At 41.6% G+C, this 23,974-nt stretch overlaps 1 long non-coding RNA gene across 1 annotated transcript in view; it reads left to right on the top strand.

The window, feature by feature from the left end:
- LOC129633031 (uncharacterized) overlaps positions 1-22,878 on the top strand; it is a 29,247-nt gene extending 6,369 nt beyond the window's left edge. The window contains exons 2-4 of the long non-coding RNA XR_008704843.1: positions 15,106-15,273; positions 16,195-16,386; positions 22,592-22,878. This is a non-coding gene — a long non-coding RNA (uncharacterized LOC129633031). The remainder of the gene's footprint in view (positions 1-15,105; positions 15,274-16,194; positions 16,387-22,591) is intronic.
- The last annotated feature ends 1,096 nt before the right edge of the window (positions 22,879-23,974 follow it).

Raw genomic sequence — 23,974 nt, 5'->3', positions numbered from 1 at the left:
ATAAAGTCTGTCACTGTTTCCATTGCTTCCCCATTTATTTGCCATAAAGTGATGAAGGAAAGTTATGACCAACCTAGATAGCATATTCAAAAGCAGAGACATTACTTTGCCAACAAAGGTTCATCTAGTTAAGGCTATGGTTTTTCCTGTAGTCATGTATGGATGTGAGAGTTGGACTGTGAAGAAAGCTGAGCACCAAAGAATTGATGCTTTTGAACTGTGGTGTTGGAGAAGACTCTTGAGAGTCCCTTGGACTGCAAGGAGATCCAACCAGTCCATTCTAAAGGAGATCAGCCCTGGGATTTCTTTGGAAGGAATGATGCTAAAGCTGAAACTCCAGTACTTTGGCCACCTCATGTGAAGAGTTGACTCATTGGAAAAGACTCTGATGCTGGGAGCGATTGGGGACAGGAGGAGAAGGGGACAACAGAGGATGAGATGGCTGGATGGCATCACTGACTCGATGGACATGAGTCTCAGTGAACTCTGGGAGTTGGTGATGGACAGGGAGGCCTGGCGTGCTGCAGTTCATGGGGTCGCAAAGAGTCGGACACGACTGAGCGACTGATCTGATCTGATCTGATCTGATGAGACCAGATGCCATGATCTTAGTTTTCTGAATGTTGAGATTTAAGCCAACTTTTTCACTTTCCTCTTTCACTTTCATCAAGAGGCTCTTAGTTCTTTTTTGCTTTCTGCCATAAGGATGGTGTCATCTGCCTATCTGAGGTTACTGTTATTTCTCCCGGCAATTTTGATTCCAGCTTGTGCTTCATCCAGGCAGAGTTTCTCATGATGTACTCTGCATATAAGCTAAATAAGCAGGGTGACAATTTCACCAGTTTCCCAATTTGGAACCAGCCTATTGTTCCATGTCCAGTTCAAACTGTTGCTTCTTGACCTGCATACAGATTTCTCAGGAGGCAGGTCAAGTGGTCTGGTATTCCCATTTCTTTAAGAATTTTCCACAGTTTGTTGTAATCAGTATGCCATCTCAATCTCCATGGCTGAGAGTCTGTAATGCTCCAGCATACAAGGGGTCTTCAGTACCTCACTTACCACCAACAAAGGATCCTTGTTACCTTCTGGCCAGACTCAAAAACTCCCATTTGTGAGTCTGTTTTCTAGGACCACTTCCAGTTCATCCCACTGTCTTGGCTTGAGTTTCCAGAAACAGATCCTGAGACAAAGATTTGAGTGGAAATACTTAATTTGGGAGTCAAAACCAGGAAGCATCAGTTAGTGATAGATGCAGTGGAAGAGAGCAAATGTAAGGTCTGTTAAGGAGCATTTTAATGTTGTGGGCATTGTGGACACAGTCCCAGTGAAGAGCTCAGGAAGATCACATAGACTACGCACTCTTTTTGACCCCATGGAGTGTAGCCTGCCAGACTCCTCCATCCATTGGATTCGCCAGGTAAGAATATTGGAGTAGGTTGCCATTTCCTTCTCCAGGGGATCTTCCCAACCCAGGGATTGAACCGGGGTGTCCCCCATTACAGGCAGACTCCTTAACACCTGAGCCACCAGGGAAGTCCAAAAAAACCCCATATTCCAAGCATGATCTTGTGCTAAATCACTTTAGCTGTGTTCAATTCTTTGTGACCCTATGGACTGTAGCCCACCAGCTCCTCTGTCCATGGGATTCTTCAGGCAACAGTACTGGAGTGGGTTGCCACGCCCTTCTCCAAGGGATCTTCCCTATCCATGGATTGAACCCATGTTTCTTAAGTATCTACATTGGCAGGCTGGTTCTTTACTACTAATGCTACCTGGGAAGCCCTTAGGACCTATGTTCAGACCATAAAAACTAATGCGAGACTTTACATGATGAATCCCAAGGTGAGAAAACTCTTGGCAGTTTTCAATTTAAACTAGGTTGAATGCTTCAAGTTAAGGACCAAAGTCATGAGGCTGTCTTCCTTTGCAAATAAGGTGACTGGTCTCCTCCCTAAAAGAGGGGGAGATTACATAAGCAAATTAATATTTCTTAAGATGTATAAATTCCCACTGTGGGACAGATCCCACAAATTTTGTGTAAATTTCCCCGTCTTGCCACTGACAGTTCATTTCCATCTTCCTATCACATGGTCCTATAGTCTGGGTCAAAGTGGTATGAGAGATGGAGGTTGGAGAGTTCTTGCCCCTGCTCTGGCATCAACCCATCACCAAACATTGGGTTCTGTTCTCAGCCTCTTTGGACTTCAATTCTCTCATCCATAAAACATGGGTGAAATAGCTTCACCCATTACGTACAGATTAAATAAGATATTGTGTATATGTGAGGACTTCCCAGGTGGCTCAGTGGTAAAGAATCAGCCTGCCAAAGCAGGAGATGTGGGTTCAATTCCTGGGTTGGGAAGATCCCTTGTAGAAAGGAATGGCAACCCACTCCAATATTCCTGCCTGGGAAATCCAATGGACAGAGAATTCTGGCATGCCACAAAGAGTCAGAGATGACTTAGCGACTGAGCACACATGCATGCATATATGTGAAGGGTTTGTAAAGTTAAAAAATGCCATTTAAAATGAGTTTATATTAAAAATAATTGTCAACTCTGCAAGAGGTGGAACCTGGGCCTTTGAATTTGGAGCCAGGCATCTGTAAGAATTACCTCTGGCTCCAGCCTCTCGCGTTCACTCTGGCCCATGATACCTGGCCTAGCTAAACTTTTGTCTTTCTTCTTCCCTTTAGCTACCTCCCTTGGGCTCTGTCCAGGTCTCCATGCCCTCACTCTGGCCACTGACCCTATTCCTACATTTGTACCCTGTGTTTGGTGTAACTCCTGGGAATATCTTGAGTCATGTTCCAATATCGCATCTCCCTTGATTTGAACTTGAATGTCCTGTTTCTCTTCCTGCCTGAATTCTTCTTCCTTTGCCCAGCCTCCCACACTAGGACAATGACTCTGCCATGTTCATTTTTTATCAACATAGATCCTAGATGAGGGGGACAGTATGATTTTTAACCAGCCCATGTGAACCACCAGTCTCTAATTCTCAAGTTACACACACAAAAATAATTCAGAAGGGTTGGGGTATAGTTTGTTGATCTCTTTCCACCAGCCACAACTGCTCAGACTCCCTTTATCTTTCCATGGCATCTGGACATGCCACACAAAGGGAACCCACACCTCAAGGTAGCTGAAACTCAAGTCACAGTAAAAACTCATCAATTTGAAATTGATTCTGAATCAGTAAAGAATAGGATCAAGTAAAAAAGCATAAGACTAGGTGCCTGGCACATAATGAAAGCCCAATAACATCAGTTGAATGAAAGTTCCCATATGTGATTTTTGGGTCCACGCTTAATTGATAATTATTCACAATTATGTCTGAATAAAAGACTTTACCCTCTGGCCCTTGGTTTCTTCATGAATAGAACACAAGCATCTCTGTGATCCCTTCCAGAACTAAAATTCTCTTCTATGTAACTGGGATAAAGTCCACTTTTGCATCACCAATGAAACAGAGGTTTTTTTCAGTTCTCTGCTCAAATGTCTCCTTGTCAGAGAAAGCTTTCTTGATAATTCCGTATTAAATAACATCTCTCTCCTTCCCCTGTCATGCTGTCTCCTCTTCCTCCATTTTATTCTTCTTCATGGCACTAACAGACACTTACTCATAATTTATCACCTGTCTCCTGCCTCTAGAGAGGAAGTGCCTCCACAATAGAGATTCATTCATTTGTGTCCATAGCTGTGTCTCACTCCAGCACCTAGAACACCACCAGACATGTAGGAGATTCTCTATACAGAGCCCTTGAATTAATGTGGGATTTAAACAAGCTGCAAGGAGTATAAATTGGGAAGAATATGTCCTATTAAGAAATCAAAATTTTCCAATGCTCTGGACACTGTTTCAGAATGACTCATTTGCTATGAAATTAATGCTGCTTCCTGCAAACCACCTGTCTCCTTTATAAACCTAGCCCCTTCAAACCATCTCTTAAGCAATGCTTTATAACCTTGATTCTAATTATTCTTAATCTTGAAGGTCATCCAATTGCACACATGAATAATAATTAAAATTCAGTTTTATTTCTTCAAGGTGGATTTCCCTGATCACAATATCCCAGACCAATAAGTTTGGTAGCTGAGAGTTTATGACCACACGCTGGCTTCTGTACCATCTGAGAATCTGTTTTAGAACATAGAGATGCAGTGAGACTTCCTGAGTTTGAATTCTAGCTCTGCTAGTTGCTACCTGAGTGACTGGGCTTCCCTGGTGGCTCAGATGGTAAAGAATATGCATGTAATGTGGGAGAAGCAGGTCAAGCCTGCTTCAGGTCAAGCCCTACGTCAGGAAGATCCCCTGGAGAAGGGAATGGCTATTCATTCCAATATTCTTGCCTGGAGAATCCCATGGCAGAAGAGCCTTGCGGGACACAGTCCATGGGGTCACAAAGAGTCAGACACGACTGAATGACTAACACAAACAAGCGAACACCTGAGTGATTTGGAGCAAGTTACTTGGTGTCTCCTTTTCATGTGTAAAAGGGAGGTGATAGTCATTCTGCTTTCCTCCAGTTGCCTTTGCCATTCTGTATCCTAATCCGTGTTCTAGGAGGCTTAACTTTGCTGACCACAGCCCCTGGGCTCTTGGGTTGGGCGACAGGAAGACCCTGGGCAGGAGATCAAGGGCAACAGGAAAGGGGGTTGAAACTTTTCTCCTCCACACCCTTCCTCCTTACCAGGATTTGGTAATGGCCATCTTTCTTGAGCAAAGTATCTGACAAACAGCTCAATTGCCATGACTGAAGATGTGACTGTGTGAGGTGACACTGTCCTCTCTCCACCCCCTGCCCCGCTCCTCCCAGCCTGAAATAGTGTTTCCCGGGTTTGTTAGTTTCAGACATACCTTATTCCTCGAAGATCCCCTTCATCCTATCCATGTCTCTGAAAGCAATCCCTTCACTGAAACCTCTTCATCTCATCCTTTGAATTGTGCTTTCTGCCCTCTGCCAAATCCTAGCCAAAAAGTATAAGAAAATGTTAGTTGCTCAGTCGTGTCCAACTCTTTGCAACCCCATGGACTGTAGGCCACCTCCCCTGTCCCTGGAATTCTCCAGGCAAGAATACTGGAGTGGGATGCCATTCCCTTCTCTAGGGAATCTTCCCCACCCAGGGACTGATTCCAGGTCTCCTGCACTGTAGGCAGATTGTTTACCAACTGAGCCAGCAGGGAACCCCAAATCCAAACCCAAGCATCATGAATGCACCACCAGGCGTCAAACGAGCGAAAAGCATGTAAAGCAACAAGAACATTGCCTGACACCTTCAAGTTCTCAATTTGTGTTAATGATTATTATCTACATAACAAGATGAAGAGAAATTGTGCAAGACAGCATGTATGAAAACACTGATACATCGTTCAGAACTGATGTACATTCTGCCTGGTGGGAAGAAACTGGCATGGTATACAGTCTTCTGTGTATGATCCTGAGTAAGTTAAGAAATCTCCCAGACTCATATGGTTGCTGTGGAAATGACAGAAGATGATGCATATGACAGTGAGGTACAAGACCTGATAAATTGTAGGCACTCATACCTGTCAATCAAAAGGGGCAGGAAAGTTGAGCCGGCTTCACAGGTGTGTGATCTGTGCTTAGTAGGGACACTACACCTGGTTTAATGTTCTGCAGTTGCCATTTTGAAATTCTTAGTAATTTTTGAGCAAAGGAATCTTTGTTTAATCTTTCTTTCTGTACTGGACTCCACAATTTATGTAGCTAGTCTGGGAGGGAGGACTCACTTTATTTTTCAAATCATTGATGTCACACTGTAATTCACGATTTCTTTTTGTGTCAAACATGAACATCTAGCTGAAGGGAAATGAGACTCTTGAAAGATGGCATCTGGTGTTAAGTTTGCATTAATCAATTAATAAATACCTGCCAAAGAGCTGGTATGTGTATGCTTCAGGCACTGTGCCAATTACTTCTTTGAGCCTAAAATTTCCTGCTTTGTGATTCCAGGCTGAGTTGATCAACATGTGACCAGATTGAACTGACCTTTTTGTGAACCTTTCAGTCCTATCTGTGGTATCTGAGTCTTGGGAGAAAAAAAAAAAAATCCGTTTCTTATTTCATCACAGGACTGTGACTAGAATTTGGACAGTGAATCATCTAAACTCAGTTAGAAGAACTGGCAACTAAAATCCTCCAATTAAAGGATTTTAAACTCCAGGAACAGCATACCAAATTTGGTATGACTTGAGGGATGATGCATAACTTTTCCAGGGTCTTAAGTTTGCAAAATTGAAAATGCGAAGCACTCAAAATGATTACCTCCTCAAGGTAATATTTTATACTGGAAGGTGTGCTGTGACCTTGAAGGAGAGTGAAGGAGTAAAAACATAACATAGGCTTGTCTATTTAAGGAAAGAATGACTGTCAGGATCAGAGAAAGCAGGACTGCTCCCTGTGAGCCTTGGTGGCAGCCCAATAATACATGTCACCCTTGGAGAGGCTCCTTGCTCATTTTTTCTGTACAGAAAGGAGGTAGACATACATTCTGAATGAAAGATGCCTCCCAAACAACAGGCAACACATGCTAACTTCTCAGGTGAAGGAAGAAAGGCTAAGAAACGGGTCCTATATGTTTGACTGGAATCTAGAGGGATTGAATGGAGCAACACCTAGGAGCATAGCTCTGGGCTAAAGGACAGGCTTTCTTTAAAATGAAGCATTAAATTAGAGCACTTTTTCTTGCTTACATGTTACAACACACACAAAGCCAGTATTGCCATCTTTACAATACTAGTTAATGCCATTTCTAAAATGCAATGAAGTAATGCTGCCAACGAATTTAAGATTCACGCTTTATCATGAAAGAATTCAGAGATGAAGTGATAGTAAGAAGTGGGTTTATTTAGAGACAAACACACTCCTCAGAGTGTGGGCCATCTCAGAAGAATAAACTGAGAGAGAGAGAGAGAAAGAGAGCACATCCAAGGGAGTGCTGAAATGTGGCCTGCTTAGTTTTTAGGGGTTGGGCAATTTCATAGGCTGGGGCTTCCCAGGTGGCTCAGTGGTAAAGAATCCACCTGCCAATACAGAAGATGCCGGTTCAATCCCTGGGTCGGGAAGATCCCCTGGAGGAGGAAATGGCAACTCACTCCAGTACTCCTGCATGGGAAATCCCATGGACAGAGAAGCCTGGTGGACTACAGTCCATGGAGGTCACAAAAGAGTCAAACATGACTTAGTGACTAAGCAACAACAACAATTTCATAGGTTAGTGAGTGGGAGGATTATTTCAGTTATTCTGGGGAAGGGATGGGGATTTCCAGGAATTGAACCCCTGCCCACGTTTTAGCCTTTGATGGTTGGCCTCAGAATTGTCATGTTGCCGGTGGTTATCATTTAGATGCTAATGTATTACAATGAGTATATAATGAGGCTCAAGGTCCACCGGAAGTCAAATCTTCCACCATCTTGGACCCAGTTGGTTCTAACCAGTGTTTGTCATGTTCTATGGCCATGCCTTTCTTTTAAAAGTTGTGCCTGTCCCCCTTCCCTCCTGTTTCAGTAAGAGACTAGAACAGATATGGGGGATGGGAAGTAAGAAGCTGATAGAGAAGGTGGCTCTCTATTTGTATAAGTAGTTCTAAAAACAGAGACTAGTATTCATATAGATGAATCGGACACGACTGAGCGACTGAACTGAACTGAACTGAACTGATTCATCTATATGATTAATATGTTAATCATCTATATGATTAATAAGTTCTCCGAGTTGCTTTTGCATGAGGCTATGGGCTCCTCAAGGCTAACACTTGGCACAGAGTTGATCTCCATATGGGTTTAGACTGGAAGAAAACAAATGAAATGCAGTGATCTTTTTCAACCTCCCATAAGCAGGCTGAAACCAGTATGGAACATCTTTTCCCTATAAGCGTGCCTTTGATGTTCTGATACAAGGAGGGAAACAGACATAAAGGGTGATATGTTCTGGGCTTCAAATTCCCTAGAGTGCAGTCTCTAGATGGCAACTAGGAGGTAAATCAAAGCAAGCTCATGCTGTTGGATATCTTAAGCTTTTGAAAGTGCATACTGAGAGAACAAAAGGACCTGAGGACCGCTGCAAGTCCAGGAGCATCAGCCTCAGAATATGCTGCAGGCAGACAGGGGTGGGAAACTGTCATGGACCAAAGGTCAGTGGTGAGTCAAAGAGGCAGCCTCATCAAAATGCCTACAGCTGTGTGTGGTTTACAGCCAGCGTTATCAGACTCTGAGGGTTTCTATATTATGCAATGGGATATGGGTGTGACTAATCCATATGTAGGATATCCTATATCCAGACATCCTGGAATGTGAAGTCAAGTGGGCCTTAGAAAGCATCTCTACGAACAAAGCTAGTGGAGGTGATGGAATTCCTGTTGAGCTATTACAAATCCTGAAAGAGGATGCTGTGAAAGTGCTGCACTCAATATGCCAGCAAATTTGGAAAACTCAGCAGTGGCCACAGGACTGGAAAAGGTCAGTTTTCATTCCAGTGCCAAAGAAAGGCAATGCCAAAGAATGCTCAAACTACTGCACAATTGCACTCATCTCACACGCTAGTAAAGTAATGCTCAAAATTCTCCAAGCCAGGCTTCAGCAATATGTGAACCATGAACTTCCTGATGTTCAAGCTGGTTTTAGAAAGGCAGAGGAACCAGAGATCAAATTGCCAACATCCGGTGGATCATGGAAAAAGCAAGAGAGTTCCAGAAAAGCATCTATTTCTGCTTTGTTGACTATGCCAAAGCCTTTGACTGTGTGGATCACAATAAACTGTGGAAAATTCTGAAAGAGATGGGAATACCAGACCACCTGATCTGCCTCTTGAGAAATTTGTATACAGATCAGAAAGCAACAGTTAGAACTGGACATGGAAAAACAGACTGGTTCCAAATAGGAAAAGGAGTTCGTCAAGGCTGTATATTGTCACCCTGTTTATTTAACTTATATGCAGAGTACATCATGAGAAATGCTGGACTGGAAGAAACACAAGCTGGAATCAAGATTGCTGGGAGAAATATCAATAACCTCAGACATGCAGATGACACCACCCTTAAGGCAGAAAGTGAAGAGGAACTAAAAAGCCTCTTGATGAAAGTGAAAGTGGAGAGTGAAAAAGTTGGCTTAAAGCTCAACATTCAGAAAACAAAGATCATGGCATCTGGTCCCACCACTTCATGGGAAATAGATGGGGAAACAGTGGAAACAGTGTCAGACTTTATTTTTCTGGGCTCCAAAATCACTACAGATGGTGACTGCAGCCATGAAATTAAAAGACGCTTTCTCCTTGGAAGGAAAGTTATGACCAACCTAGAGAGCATATTCAAAAACAGAGACATTACTTTGCCAACAAAGGTTAGTCTAGTCAAGGCTATGGTTTTTCCTGTGGTCATGTATGGATGTGAGAGTTGCACTGTGAAGGAGGCTGAGCGCCGAAGAATTGATGCTTTTGAACTGTGGTGTTGGAGAAGACTCTTGAGAGTCCCTTGGACTGCAAGGAGATCCAACCAGTCCATTCTGAAGGAGATCAGCCCTGGGATTTCTTTGGAGGGAATGATGCTAAAGCTGAAACTCCAGTACTTTGGCCACCTCATGCAAAGAGTTGACTCATTGGAAAAGACTCTGATGCTGGGAGGGATTGGGGGCAGGAGGAGAAGGGGACGACAGAGGATGAGATAGCTGGATGGCATCACTGACTCAATGGACTTGAGTCTCAGTGAACTCCGGGAGTTGGTGATGGACAGGGAGGCCTGGCGTGCTGTGATTCATGGGGGTCGCAAAGAGTCGGCCACGACTGAGCGACTGATCTGATCTGATCTGAATCCATTTGTTAATGGGCCATCTGATAATAGAGAGTACAATAAATATTTGTTAAGTGAATGTTGTTGAGTGGGCAGGGCTATAAGGATTCACATATTCATTATGACAAACACTAATTTGTCCTCACAGGTTAACTCTTGTCAGAAAGACTAGAACATCTCATCCTGGGTCAAAGGTGAAGGATTCTAAGTCTTCCTTGCCTGGGGAAGGACATGGCCCTGTCCTCCTTGTCATCATACTGTTCTTTGTTGACTTCACCCTCATAACTTCTCCTATCCCTTCTCCTCCCTGAGAGAGGATGTAGTGTCAGGTAAAGTTGATTTTACCGGAAGAAAGGAAGACCTACCAACATCTTCTCATCTCTTTCTGATCCTTTCTGTCCTATCCACTCTTAACTCTACCATCCGCCTCTTCTCCATCCCTGCAGTGTCTAACTTCTCATTTAGAGCCTCTTGTTTCTCCATCTCTCATCTAATTCCTTCTATATCTATCTTCTCTCATCTAATTGCTTTATCATATATTTTGTTTGGTTTCTTTTTAAAATTTTTATTGGAGTATAGTTGCTGTACGACATTGTGTTAGTTTCTACTGTGAAATCAGCTATACATATACATATACTCCCTCTCTTTGGGATTTCCTTCCCATTTAGCTCACCACAGAGCCCTGAGTATAGTTTCCTGTGCTATACAGTAGGTTATAATTAGTTATCTATTTTATGCATAGCATCAATAGTGTACATAGGTCAATCCCAATCTCCCAATTCATCCTACCCCTGGTTTCCCCCTTGGTATCCATACATTTGTTCTCTATGTCTGTGTCTCTATTTCTGCTTTGGGAATAGGATCATCTATACCACTTTGGGGGCTTCCCTGGTGGCTCAGTGGTAAAGAATCTGCCTGTCAAGCAGGAGTTATGGGTTTGATCCCTGGGTAGGGAAGATCCTCTGGAGAAGGAAATGACAACCCACTCCAGTATTCTTGCCTGGGAAATCCCATGGACAGAGGCACCTGGAGGGCTATAGTCCATGTCCATGGGGTTGCAAGAGTCAGACATGATTTAGCGACTAAAGAGCAGCAGCAAAAAAAAAAAAAAAAAAAGAGCAGCAGCATAACATTTTTTCCCAGATTCCACAAATGTGCTAATATGCAATATTTCTTTTCTTCTTTCTGACTTCACTCTGTATGCCAATCTCTAGGTCCATTCACATTGTTGAGAAAGCTAAATACTAAAAGTCATAAGAACATGCCACCTGGGAAGTCATACGAACATGCACATTTCATGTTTTCCAACAGATTGGATATTATTTTATTAATGGTAATACTTGAATGTACTTTTTTTCTATTTTTTGCTACCACCCTCCTGTTTTGACATCCTAGGATATATTCCTTGGTCTCTCACATTATTTCCAAAGTCTGGAGTTAGAGTTTCTATCATCAAGGTGTTTTCTCTGAAACCAACCTGTTTTTCTCCATTACTATAAGCTATTGTAATATCAAAACAGTTGTTAATGGAAAAAATGCACTAAAGAAGTTTAAAAGAGGGAGGATTTGTTGTGGACTGGGGAGCTTATGGAAGACTTTACTTAGAAGGGCAAACTTGAGTTGACCTTTAAAAATGTGTAAGGTTCAAGTAGGCCAAGAAGAGAAAGAGAATACTTTAGGTAGAGGAAGTTATGTGGAATAAGGAATGAGACAAAAATATAAGAAATATAAAGTGTGAGAGGAGGAAAGAAGGCAGACTGGCATTAATGAAGCTCTCCGTAGGATGGCAGGGGGACATGACGATGAACACAATACACTACAGCCACATGTTCATTATCAAGCCAAGGCTTTGAGCTTTAGCTTTGCCTTGACCAAGGTGGTTTTGGATGAAAATAACAGAAAACCACTCAAACTAGTGTAAGCTCCAGGGAGCGAGGTAACTTAAAAACAAAAGGATCTAGGTAAACTCAAGGGCAGAATGGATGGCTGGGTCACCCCAAGGCCTGGAACCAGGAACGAAAACCTAGCAGGAGCTAGAGCTACAAGTTTCCTAGTCTCAATCACACAACTCCACCCCAGTCAGATGCTGTCTCATCTTGCCTTCTCTCTGCATATCTGCCTCATCCTTCCCCATGAATGTGGTAGAAGACAATTCTTCCCACAGCTCCCATGCTTATATCTCTTCAGTTCAGATGACCAGCAGAGGCTACCCACATCTTTGACTTCCAATTCAAATTTCCATGAAAGTGAATTTGGTTGTCTATTCCTAGGGCAACAATAGAAGTGATGTCATACTGAGCAAACATGGCTTCTGAGGCCTACCTCTAGGATGCAGCAGCACTCAGAGAAGGGGGATGGGACTGAAGCCTGGACAGATGCACCAACAGATGTCTTCAGTGCTTTTAGAACCAAATGAATGCTTGGCAGTTCTTGAAGAAATAATAGAAATGATCTCAGGAAGCTTCAGCAGGGAGATGAATGGTTTAAAAGTGAAGATTCCCAAAGCAGGAAGACCAAAGAGCAGCTATTTGAATCTAAGCATTGAAAACTTAAAATAATGGGGTCATAGTCAACCTGATCACTATTCTCTAGGGAAAATATACTTGTTTAACAAGCATAACTTTGTATTTAGTTATGACAGGAACATGTCTTATTTCATAGATCAGAGCCAAGCCTGAGCTATTTGATAGTACATACAAACACTATTATATGTTGGCAGTTATCTCCTTATCCAGTGGTTGTCCAACATCCTGCTTTGAAGTTAGAACTGGGGATAATCCAAATTAGTAGAGGGAAACCCATAAAATGAAGTTGGTTCCATGCTGTCCTAGGACTTTGTAAATTCTCAGTCTCTGAAGCTGGTCAAAATTTGTTTTTTATCTATTGCTAATTAATTTGATTGGTTAGCTGAGGTCATAGTCATTGGTCTAAACCCACACATGGGACAGTTGGTTTCACTCTGTCCCTTGGCCACAAACCATATCCTCATGAAGCTGCATCCTCAGTTCCAGCTGAGGGAGGGTTGGGAGAACAGATACCAAAGCCCTACCTGTGTGTTTGAAAAAAACTAAAAGTGCTGCCACTCCTCTGACATCTTCAGCTTCCTCCTGGTCATTAGATGATCTGCTACTCCTTATACTATGGCTGTATTACTTCGGTATTACAAGATGCTCTGTGTTTTTCTGGCCTTCAGTGTTAAATGTTATAGCTACATCTTCTATCTTCAGACTTGCTTTCATTATAATGGAATAATATGGCTGCAATATCTTTTTTGGTTTTTTAACAACTCTATTAGAATAGAACAGAAAACCCCACTTAAGTGACTTAAAAAAACAAAAAACTGTATGGCCTTATAAGTCAAGGGCCAAACGTCAGGCAGTATATTGGTCTATAAGAGCTGCGCCTAACTAAGGAGTGCAGGCTGGGTGGCTTGAACAACAGGAATTTATTTTCTCTGCGTGCTGAAGGCTCAAACTCTGACATCAAGCTGCGGGAGCTTTGGTTGCACCCAGGGCTTGGCTTGCTGCCTTCTCTTGGCACTTCCATCTCTGTGCCCCTCCCTGAATGTCCTACTCTCCTCTTCTTATCAGGACACTAGTCTGATTGAATTAGCGCCCACCCATGAGATTTCATTTGACTCTAATTACCTCTTTAAAAGGCACTATCTGGCAATATAGTCAGATTTCAAGGCACTGAGGGTTAAGACTTCAATGTATGAATTTTGGAAAAACACAATTCAATCTACAATAGGCTCTGTGGTTGCTTAATTCAGTGCTTCAGGTATAGCCTCAGGCCCCAGGGGTTGTCGGGGCTTCCCTGGTGGCTCAGATGGTAAAGAAGCTGCCTGCAAGGCAGGAGCCCCAGGTTTGATCCCTAAGCCAGGAAGATCCCCTGGAGAAGGGAATGGCAACCCACCCCAGTATCATTGTCTGGAGAATCCCAAGGACAGAAGAGCCTGGCAGGCTCCAGTCCACGGGGTCACAAAGAGTCAGATGCGACTGAATGACTGACACCCCAGGGCTTGCCACGTCTCTGCTCAGTCATCTTCAACATGTGGGGCTGAGCCTCAGCCTCGCTCCTCAGGTTGTACAATGGCTGCTGCAGTTCTGGGCATCACATCCAGCTAGGATAAGCCTGGTAGAATAATAATCTGTGTCTTCCTGGGTGTCTCTCTTTACAGTCCTATTCAAAAGGACCCAGTGTAGACTTCCCCTTTGCTCACTGGCTGGAATCTCTTCATGTACACCTGCTTAGACTAATTCCCAGTGAGAGAGAGAGAGAGACTGCCATGATTAGCTTGGGATAATCACAATTCATTCCCAACCTCTCTTGGAGCAGTGTTGCTTTTTTAAAAAGAGGACAAAATAAATACCTGTGCAAAACCAGAGTCCTACAATCAACAAGGAAGGGGCAAAATGGAAACTGACATTGTCTGCTGTAACATTGCTTTTCCAGCACCATGTCCCTGAATTTCAACATGACTATAGACCCTGTGATATTCAGTCTGCTGCTAGTAAAGCCAATCTTTCCGCCTGCAATAAAAAAGTCCTGTAAAGAAATAGCAGTTTTCCTGGGAGGACCACCTGGAATGGGCTGTCTCCTCCAGTTTGTGTCTTCTCTTTTCCAAGCCCCTGACCCCACCCCATGCTTAGCTGCATCTTTGTAACACAACCAGCATCTTATATTCAACCAGAAACCCTGATCTCATTTTCTGTTCAGAAGATCTAAGAGTCTTCTCCGGGCTAGTCACTGTGCAAATATGTATCATCGAGAATAAGAGGAGCTGGACAAGAGAACATGGATCTCTCAGTGCACACTCATCATCAATATTAAGAAAGTGACTTGAAAACTGTGTCATACAAATGGTGGGTGACCAGCTGGAACATCATTTACATGTGTTAGTTAACATAGGGCTTGTTATCAATATCATTTAAAAACTAGTCCTTTACTGCTGATAATTAATTAATTTTAGAAGGACATTCTATTCTACTTTCTTGTTGATTTCATTATTATTACTTACATCAAGAAAGGAGAATGGGAGGCGGATAGGAAAGGATGTTGTTTAAGGGGACAAACTTAAAAGTAGTAAATAAGCCTTAGAGATCTAATGCATAGTATAGGGAATACAGACAACAATATTGTATTATAATCATCAAACTTGCTACAAGACCAGAACTTAATTATTCCAACCACTAAAAAAAAATGTATATAACGTGATTAGAGGTGTTCATTATCACAATCATATAGCAATATATAAAAATATCAAATTAACATGTCTGCCTTAATTTGTGTGCTCAGTTTCTCATTCGTGACAGATTCTTTGTGACCCCATGGACTGTAGCCTGCCAAGTTCCTCTGGCTCCTCTATCCACAGGATTTCCCAGGCAAGAATACTGGAACAGGTTGCCATTTCCTCCTGCAGGGGATCTTCCCAACCCAGAGACCAAACCTGCCTCTTCTACATTGGTAGGTGGATTCTTTACCACTGTGCCACCTAGGAAGCCCCATGCCTTAAATTTACACAATGTTATATCAAACATCAGTTCAGTTCAGTTCAGTCACTCAGTCGTGTCTGACTCTGCGATCCCATGAACTGCAGCACTCCAGGCCTCCCTGTCCGTCACCAACTGCCGGAGTCTATCCAAACCCATGTCCATTGAGTCGGTGATGCCTACAACCATCTCATCCTCTGTCATCCCCTTCTCCTCCTGCCCTCAATCTTTCCCAGCATCAGGGTCTTTTCAAATGAGTCGGCTCTTCACATCAGGTGGCCAAAGTATTGGAATTTCAGCCTCAACATCAGTCCAATGAACACCCAGGACTGATCTCCTTTAGGATGGACTGGTTGGATCTCTTTGCAGTCCAAGGGACTCTCAAGAGTCTTCTCCCACACCACAGTTCAAAAGCATCAATTCTTCAGCGCTCAGCTTTCTTTATAGTCCAACTCTCACATCCATATATGACTACTGGAAAAACCATAGCCTTGACTAGACAGACCTTTGTTGACAAAGTAATGTCTCTGCTTTTCAATATGCTATCTGGGTTGGTCATAACTTTCCTTCCAAGGAGTAAGTGCCTTTTAATTTCATGGCTGCAGTCACCATCTGCAGTGATTTTGGAGCCCAGAAAAATAAAGTCAGTCACTGTTTCCACTGTTTTCCCATCTATTTGCCATGAAGTGATGGGACCAGATGCCATAATCTTAGTTTTCTGAATATTGAGCTATAGTTCAGTAAAAATTCAAAACTGTAAAAGAAGAAAAAGAAATAAAAGGTTGTATTCTACTAAATATTAAAATAGGTTATGACATCTACAAATATTTGTGATATTGAAAATGCATTTACTTATGCTGACTAATATAAAAATTTACATAATTTTTTCAAAAAGGAGATTCTTTTGCTTTGTTTTCCCCCCAGACCATCCCAGAAGAACTTTAGAGTCTCTCATGTACTGAAAAGATGCTCAACATTGCTAATGATTAGAGAAATGCAAATCAAAAGTACAATGAGGCAACTACCACCTCACACGGGTCGGAATGACCATCATCCAAAAGTCTGCAAATAACAAATGCCAGAGAAGGTATGGAGAAAACAGAACCCTCCTACACTGTTGGTGGGGATATAAGCTGGTACAGTCACTGTGGAGAACAGTATGGAAGTTCCTTGGAAAACTGAAAGTAGAACTATATGATCTAGCTATCCCACTCCTGAGCATATATCTAGATAACACTGTAATTCAGCACTACTTACAATAGCTAAGACATAGAAGTAACCTAAAGGTCCACTGAGAGATGAATGGATAAAGATGATGTGGTACATATAATACAATGAAATACTACTCAGCCATGAGAAAGAATAAAATGATGCCATTTTTAGCAATATGGATGCAACTAGAGATCATCATATTAAGTGAAGTAAGTCAGAAAGACAAATACCATATGATATCACTTATGTGTGGAATCTAAAATATGACACAAATGAACCTATCTATGAAACAGAAGCAGACTCATGAACAGAGAGAACAGACTGTGGCTGCCATGGAGGGGGTTGGGGGACGGATAGATTAGGAGACTGGAGTTAGCAGATGTAAGTTATTATACATAGAGTGGATAAACAAACAGGTCCTATTATACAGCCAGGGAACTGTATTCACTATCCTATGATAACACATAATGGAAAAGAATATTTTTTAAAAAAGAATGTGCATATATGTATAATCAAACCACTTTGCTATACAGCAGAAATTAACACAACATTGTAAATCAATTTACTTCAATTAAAAAAAAGAACCTCATAGTGCAATGAAAAACCCACAATCTATTTTTAATCTCCCACAAGTCTCTTATTCTCTGACAATTCCATTTATTTATTTGAGCTCAAAATGGCTTAGCTTCCAAGAAATAAAAGTTATTTTGTTTTGCTTTCTGATGAGCAAACAGCAACGTGTGAATAATTAATACAGAAAGAAAGCTTGCTTTCTTCTTAATTTCTACTTAATATCATCAAGTTCTTTTAAACTATGAGCTTCCTATGTCCCTGATTACTTATTTAGAATCACTTTCCCAATTGCAGCTCACCTTTGGCCGATGAATACTACATCGGAGTTGATTCTTATTTGTGTGCCTGTATATATATTTTGCCCACATCAACCAATCACAGCTGCTTTCTGCTTTGAACGTTTGTTTCTGATAAGCATGGAGCAGAAGGGTGAAAGGAGCCTTTCTCTGGAATTAATTGAGCCAGAAAATGTCAAAGATAGCAGGTCACAAGGAGCACTGGTGACCACACACTGGCAGCTGGTGCACCTTCTGCCAAGTAAGAGGAGAGGGGACAGGAGGGTCAGGAACTAAGGCTTAGGCTTAAGTCATCAGGAAAACTAGCCTTGAAAAGAGATGGAAACCTTGATAACTACCTTTAAGCATTTTTCATGAAGAAAAAAGAAAATGACAGTAGTCACAGCTAGATTTTACTGAGCGTTTACTTGAATAAAGATTTCAAAGAAGCAAATTATGCCCAATCATGAAAGACAAACATAGCCATCTGAGGCTAGAATGGTTCTCCGGTAAATTGCTGCCCCTGGGGTATCCCAGTGCAAGCCAGCTGCTTCTATGTCAATAAGACCCTGGAAAGGACTTCTTTTTTAAAGTGGAATATTGAACCAGGTGATTTCTCATTTTCTTTTGTGCTGAATCTGTGGTCTCTTAAAAGCCAGGAAAGCCATTTGATGAATGGAAAACATTTAATCCAAGCAACACCACCATACAGAAACACCTCCTTTGGCATCTCCGAATGCTCTCCTAGATTCCTAACACCAAAATGGTGCCTTCTCTCTCATTCACTCATGCACTCATTCATTCGCTGTACATAAATGTCAAGAGCCTCTGTTATGTGCTAGGTTCTGTGCTAGGCACAGGAGACACCACATGAATAAAGACACAGGTTTGTCCTCAGGGAGTTCCTAGCCCATTAGAGGAAGCAGACAGAAAAAAAAAAAATCAAGTAGATAAATTACATGGCTTTGGATAAGTACAGCAATCAGAGCGTGCACTTGGCAGAAAGGGAGCTATGAATTCTGTCTCTGAGATCAGTGAAAGCTTCCCAAAGAAATGAGAGCTAAACTAAGTTCAATAAAAACAAATTCAAATTCTCAAACAGGCAAGGGAAGAGGATATTCCAGAGAGAGAGAGCAGAATTGTCAAGGAATCAGGAAGTAAACAAACACTGAGGTTGAGCCAAATCTTGATGCCTGTACTTTTGCCAGACTAAGCGATTTGGAGATCATCTTGTAGGGGATGGGAGCCACATTCAGACCTGCATTTCTAGAGCTCATTGGATTCTACTGCTCTGTCTGCTCTGTCTTATCCATCCTCCCAGGTTCCCTTTCCTGTCTACTTCTAATTTTCCCGTGCTCAGCATTGACAACTAGAAGGGTGAAGATGGTTCAGTGGTCAGTCCTTTACCTCTGACATATAGATTCTTCTCCACTGCCCCAGGCATGCTGCTTGGACACATTCCATCCCATGATAAGCCTTGCTCCTCCACACCCAGACACAGACAAGATTGGACTTCATGAGTAACTTCTAATCATCTCATAGGTTTTCCGGAGTTTTATGAGCTGCCTCCCAACTCTTATTTCTTTGAAAAATAAATGCTACTTCATTTCTGGAGAGATGCTTTGCCTATGAGTGATAGATTCTATCATTTTACAGCTAGTTTGAATAGAAATTTGTCAAATTAATGATCAGAGTTGTTGCATGACTGATAGTTATAAAACTAAATTGAAAGAGTACTAGAAAAAAAATTGCCCCGAAAAGACTCCTACCTTGGCCCAGAATAGCTGGGTCAGGATGACTTCATCATGGGTTATTCCATGTCTAATACCTAGATTGCAGGATAATTTCAATAAAGATAATGCTGGGCAGTTACTGAGTCAGCCACACACTTGAGTTACTGCCTTTAGGACTTTTACAATGGAGTGAGGAGGTGAGTCACATTTTATTACAGAGTACTTATGTTCGATAGAGCTTCAATCTATCAGACTTTGAAGATGTCGAGCAAGAGAAAATATATCCTAAGGAATCCACAATAGAGGGAAAATGATACACAAGACTACCCCTTTAACTTCAAGCACTGTCACATCCCCCAGAGGCTATTCTTAACCATCTATGAATGTTTTAAAAGGCAAAGATGACCTTAAATTGTGAAACATATTGTCAGTCTAATTTAATGGAATATAGTAAGACATTTTTTTTTTTCCTGTTTTAAACTGGCAGGCTGAGTTGCTTAAGTCTTGGGTTAGATCTCTCAGTTGTGAGCAAATGCATAAAAATAGCTTTCCATTCTGTAGTTGGGTCTAAGCCAATTAATAAAAATAAGGAAATGACTCAGTGGAGAGTCTGAGATACTCTACATTTTAGAATTCATATTGTCCCCCATATGCACTCACTTAAAAACGGACTTGAGCAAGACCTCAAAAAAGTTTAAGATGTTCCCATCACAAGGATAGCTATGTTCCAGAGACACTCCAAAATAGACACATGTCCAGTGATAAAGACTCCCAAGTAAAGGATACTGTTTTTCATGCAAAGCACATCTCATAACTATTCACTGTTCCAGAGTTCTTTTTTCAGTTCTCCTTCACGTTTTCCTTCTTCCACAAATGAAAGAACATCTCAGGGTGATCATTTGAGTTTAACACCTCTCCCTAAACATCTTTTGCATTCTGATTAGTGACCTTAGAGCTACTAAGTTCCGCTTTGACAAGAAGGGTGAATTTTAGCTCAAAACATCCATAAAGAGCAGAAACAGTGAAAGAGAAAAGGGGGATGAATCTGGTGATAAGAATGTTCCATAACATCTAAGAAAGCAACACTGAGAACTCAGAAATACAAATCATGAACCTGTATGTCCCCTGTGTGTTCTATACAGAGCACAGGGCTGTTTCTTGATCAGATTTGTAAAAGAAAAAGCTGAGGATTCTATTTGAGAGAGTCAGTAATCTAGGATAAACTGAAACTTTTTAAGTTGACACTCTAATTTCCTTTTTGAGCCTGGGAAGAAAAGGCTTTCTTCATCTTAACCATGCAGCAAACCTCAATTAAATTTGACAGGCATGGAGAAAAATTAGACCATTGGGAGAAAAATGAAAATAAACAAGTTTGAGTAGAAAAGCAAGGGAGAAAAGCTAAGTAACAATCACCAGCATAAAAGGAAATGTGTTGGAGTTACTACAAAGAAAACTAAAAAGAGACGTGTGAGTAAGCTCTGAAAGTACTGAGAATGAGTGTAGGCAAGAAGCTGGAAACATAAAACAGGACAATGCAGAAAAGAAAGAGAAAGAAGAGACAGAATCAAGAAAATAATACATACTATTTTTAATGAGAAGTGGTTAATTCATATTTAATGCATTTTTAAAAGAATGAACCATTGTACCATGGGAATTCTAAGACTGCCCACTGCAAAGGTTATATAATCCATTGCATTATTGTGTAGGAAAATAAACACACCACAGATCCAAACCACTAGTCAGTGAAAATGACTACTAGTGTATATTGGTGGGTAATGGTTTTTCCTGACATTAGGATATATTCCTGGAGCATCACCATAATCCACAAGGGAGATTTATCTTCAAAGGATGTTGTACATCACACATCCACTCAGTAGAAAGTCTCTGTCTAGCCTATAATACTTTTAAGAATTCTGATTATACATCTATCACCCTATAGTACAATAATAAAATCTTTGTTGACTAAAAAAATAAATAAATGCAAAAGGTCCTATGATTGACCCAGCCTCTAATTTCCAGCTGCACTTCTGGTTGATTGATTTCTGTTTCCCTCTTATTGATTTTTTTTGCAGAAGCAGGCCTGCCTTGTAGAGAAGGATTACGAATGGATTCCCTGAAGAGAAACCTGATACAAAATTGGACTTGGGGATTATGAAGCTCAGTGTTTATAAACATGAAAGAGATTTGAGATGAAATTTTTATTTACAAAGGAAGCTGAAGATTAAGGAACTAACTTGTGAATAGTTAGACTTAGTATAGGACTTCTGCTTCTCTATGTGACATCTGGAAGAGGAGAGGGGCAGGGAAACCAATCTAGCCAAAAATTACTAATGATTAATAACTAGAAAAAAAAAAGTCTTGTTTTATTTGTTTTTTTAAATTATAGAATGTAGATTTAGTGTTGTTGTTCAGTCGCGAAGTCGTGACTGTTACATTGCGACCCCAGGGACCACAGCATATCAGGTTTCCCTGTTCTTCACTATCCCCCCAAGTTTGTTCAATTTAGTGTAATTTTTATAAATCCTTGATTCAATACTATGTGATTACATTGTTACTTATAACTAGAAGGTGCAATTATATGCAAATAGAGTGTTTGGATGACCTCTTGGCAGTAATCTCTTTAGGGAGATTTTCACTCATACTGATTGCTAGACTTCAAATCATAAAAAGTACCACCATTTGCACTCTAATCTTTTTGATCGCTTGTGATTCTAGAAATTCTATGAGTTTTCAGAAGGAGCCTCTTCTAGATGTGAATCACAACCTTCCACCCACTCACAAAACTATGTCTCCGTGGGACTCTAAGAACACAACCCAAACTGGTCTACACTGCTGGTGGGAATGGAGATTATTTCAACAGTTCTTTGAGGCAATTGGGCTAGGATTGTTCAATATGTTCACATCTTTAATTCAGAAAACTCACTTCTAGAAAATTATTCTAAAGTGATGGATGATTGCAAAAATAGCTACATGCCTGTTCATCACAAAACTGTTTAAAATAGTTTTTTTTAGGACTGAGGATCTGAGGACTGAGGATCAACTTAAGCATTAAGCCATAGAGGCAATTCAGTAAACTATAAATTTTGTTAAAATTATGTTAAATTTAATGTAATGCAGTAGTAAAATATATATTATATAATGTGATGTAGTAGCAAAATATATATAATAAAAGATATAATGCATGTGGTCTTCCCTGGTGGCTCAGATGGTAAAGAATCGGCCTGCAATGCAGGACACCCAGGTTCCATCCCTGGGTCAGGAGGATTCCCTGGAGAAGGGAATAGCTATCCACTCCAGTATTCTTGCCTGGAGAATTCCATGGACAGAGAAACCTGGCAGGCTACAGTCCATGGGGTCTCAAAGAGTCAAAGTGACTAACACACACACACACGGACATACACACACACACACACACACACACACATACATATATATGCTTTCACAATAGCTATAAAGATTTTAAATTTTACATTCCTAATAAAATGTTTTGGCTTCCTAGGTGGCGCAGTGCTAAAAACCCGCCTGCCAATGCAGGAGACACGGGTTTGATCCCTGGGTTGGCAGGATCCCCTGGAGTAGGAAATTGCAACGTACTCCAGTATTCTGGCCTAGGAAAATCCCACGGACAGAGATGCCTGGTAGACTATAGACCATGGGGTCTCAAAAGAGTTGGACATGACTGACTGCACACATATATGTTTATCTGTCCATTAAAATATAAATAATGATCATCTCTGGGGAGTGAGACTCTGAGTGATATTTACTTTCTTTCTGCTCATCAGTAATGAAATATTGTTTCTCAATGAATATTAGTCTATAATAAATAAAAAAAAGTTAACTTCTAGAAAATGAAAGTGTTTTCTAAAATAAAAGGACTTTTAGAAAGTTCCAAAGCTTGCAGCCTCTTGGATACTGAACCTGTTTGTCATCTGACCTTGCCCAATACTCTGTTAAGTAGATTAAGTAGGTATGTGGGAAAAAGATCCCAAACAAGAGACTAGTATTATTCTTGGGGGAATTCCATATCTTCTTGGCATTTGGGGTTGGGCTCCAGGCAGGCCCCCGCCTCTTCAACTTTAAGTATAACAAGATGGAACCTTCTGCCAGGTGGTGGGCAGCACCCTCTGCCCCTGCTGAGACTGGGGTATGTGTGGCCCCCGTTCAGTCCTGAACCCACAGTCCTGGATCTGTCAGCAGTGTGTTGGCTAATCCCCAAGCTCTCTCAGGAGAACTAAAACTTTGGCAGTGCTCTGACCTGGCCAGATCACTCACTGTCTCTGAGGCTAATATCCTGAGACACCAAGCAAAACCAGCTGCATAATTGGCAGGTCTCAAGGCAAAATGTGGTGATTGTTGGTGATTGTGGTGATTGTGGTGTTGGAGAAGACTCTTGAGAGTCCCTTGGACTGCAAGGAGATCCAACCAGTCCATTCTGAAGGACATCAGCCCTGGGATTTCTTTGGAAGGAATGATGCTAAAGCTGAAACTCCAGTACTTTGGCCACCTCATGCGAAGAGTTGACTCATTGGAAAAGACTGTGATGCTGGGAGGGATTGGGGGCAGGAGGAGAAGGGGACAACAGAGGATGAGATGGCTGGATGGCATCACTGACTTGATGGATGTGAGTCTGAGTGAACTCCGGGAGCTGGTGATGGACAGGGAGGCCTGGTGTGCTGCAATTCATGGAGTCGCAAAGAGTCGGACGTGACTGAGCGACTGAACTGAAGGCAAAATGAAAATGCAGAGCTCCCTGTTCAAAACTTAGTAAGAATCGCAAGATGGCGACCACACAGCATTAACCAAGAGCAGGCTCTGCGGGCACATGGGCCCTGTGTGACTGCCCAGGTCACTCATCCATGTAGCTTCCCTGGCACCAGCCTTC

Source organism: Bubalus kerabau, chromosome 18 (genome assembly GCF_029407905.1).
Source record: "Bubalus kerabau isolate K-KA32 ecotype Philippines breed swamp buffalo chromosome 18, PCC_UOA_SB_1v2, whole genome shotgun sequence".
NCBI classification, from domain to species: Eukaryota; Metazoa; Chordata; class Mammalia; order Artiodactyla; family Bovidae; genus Bubalus; species Bubalus kerabau.
This window is presented reverse-complemented; position numbering and strand designations above follow the sequence as displayed.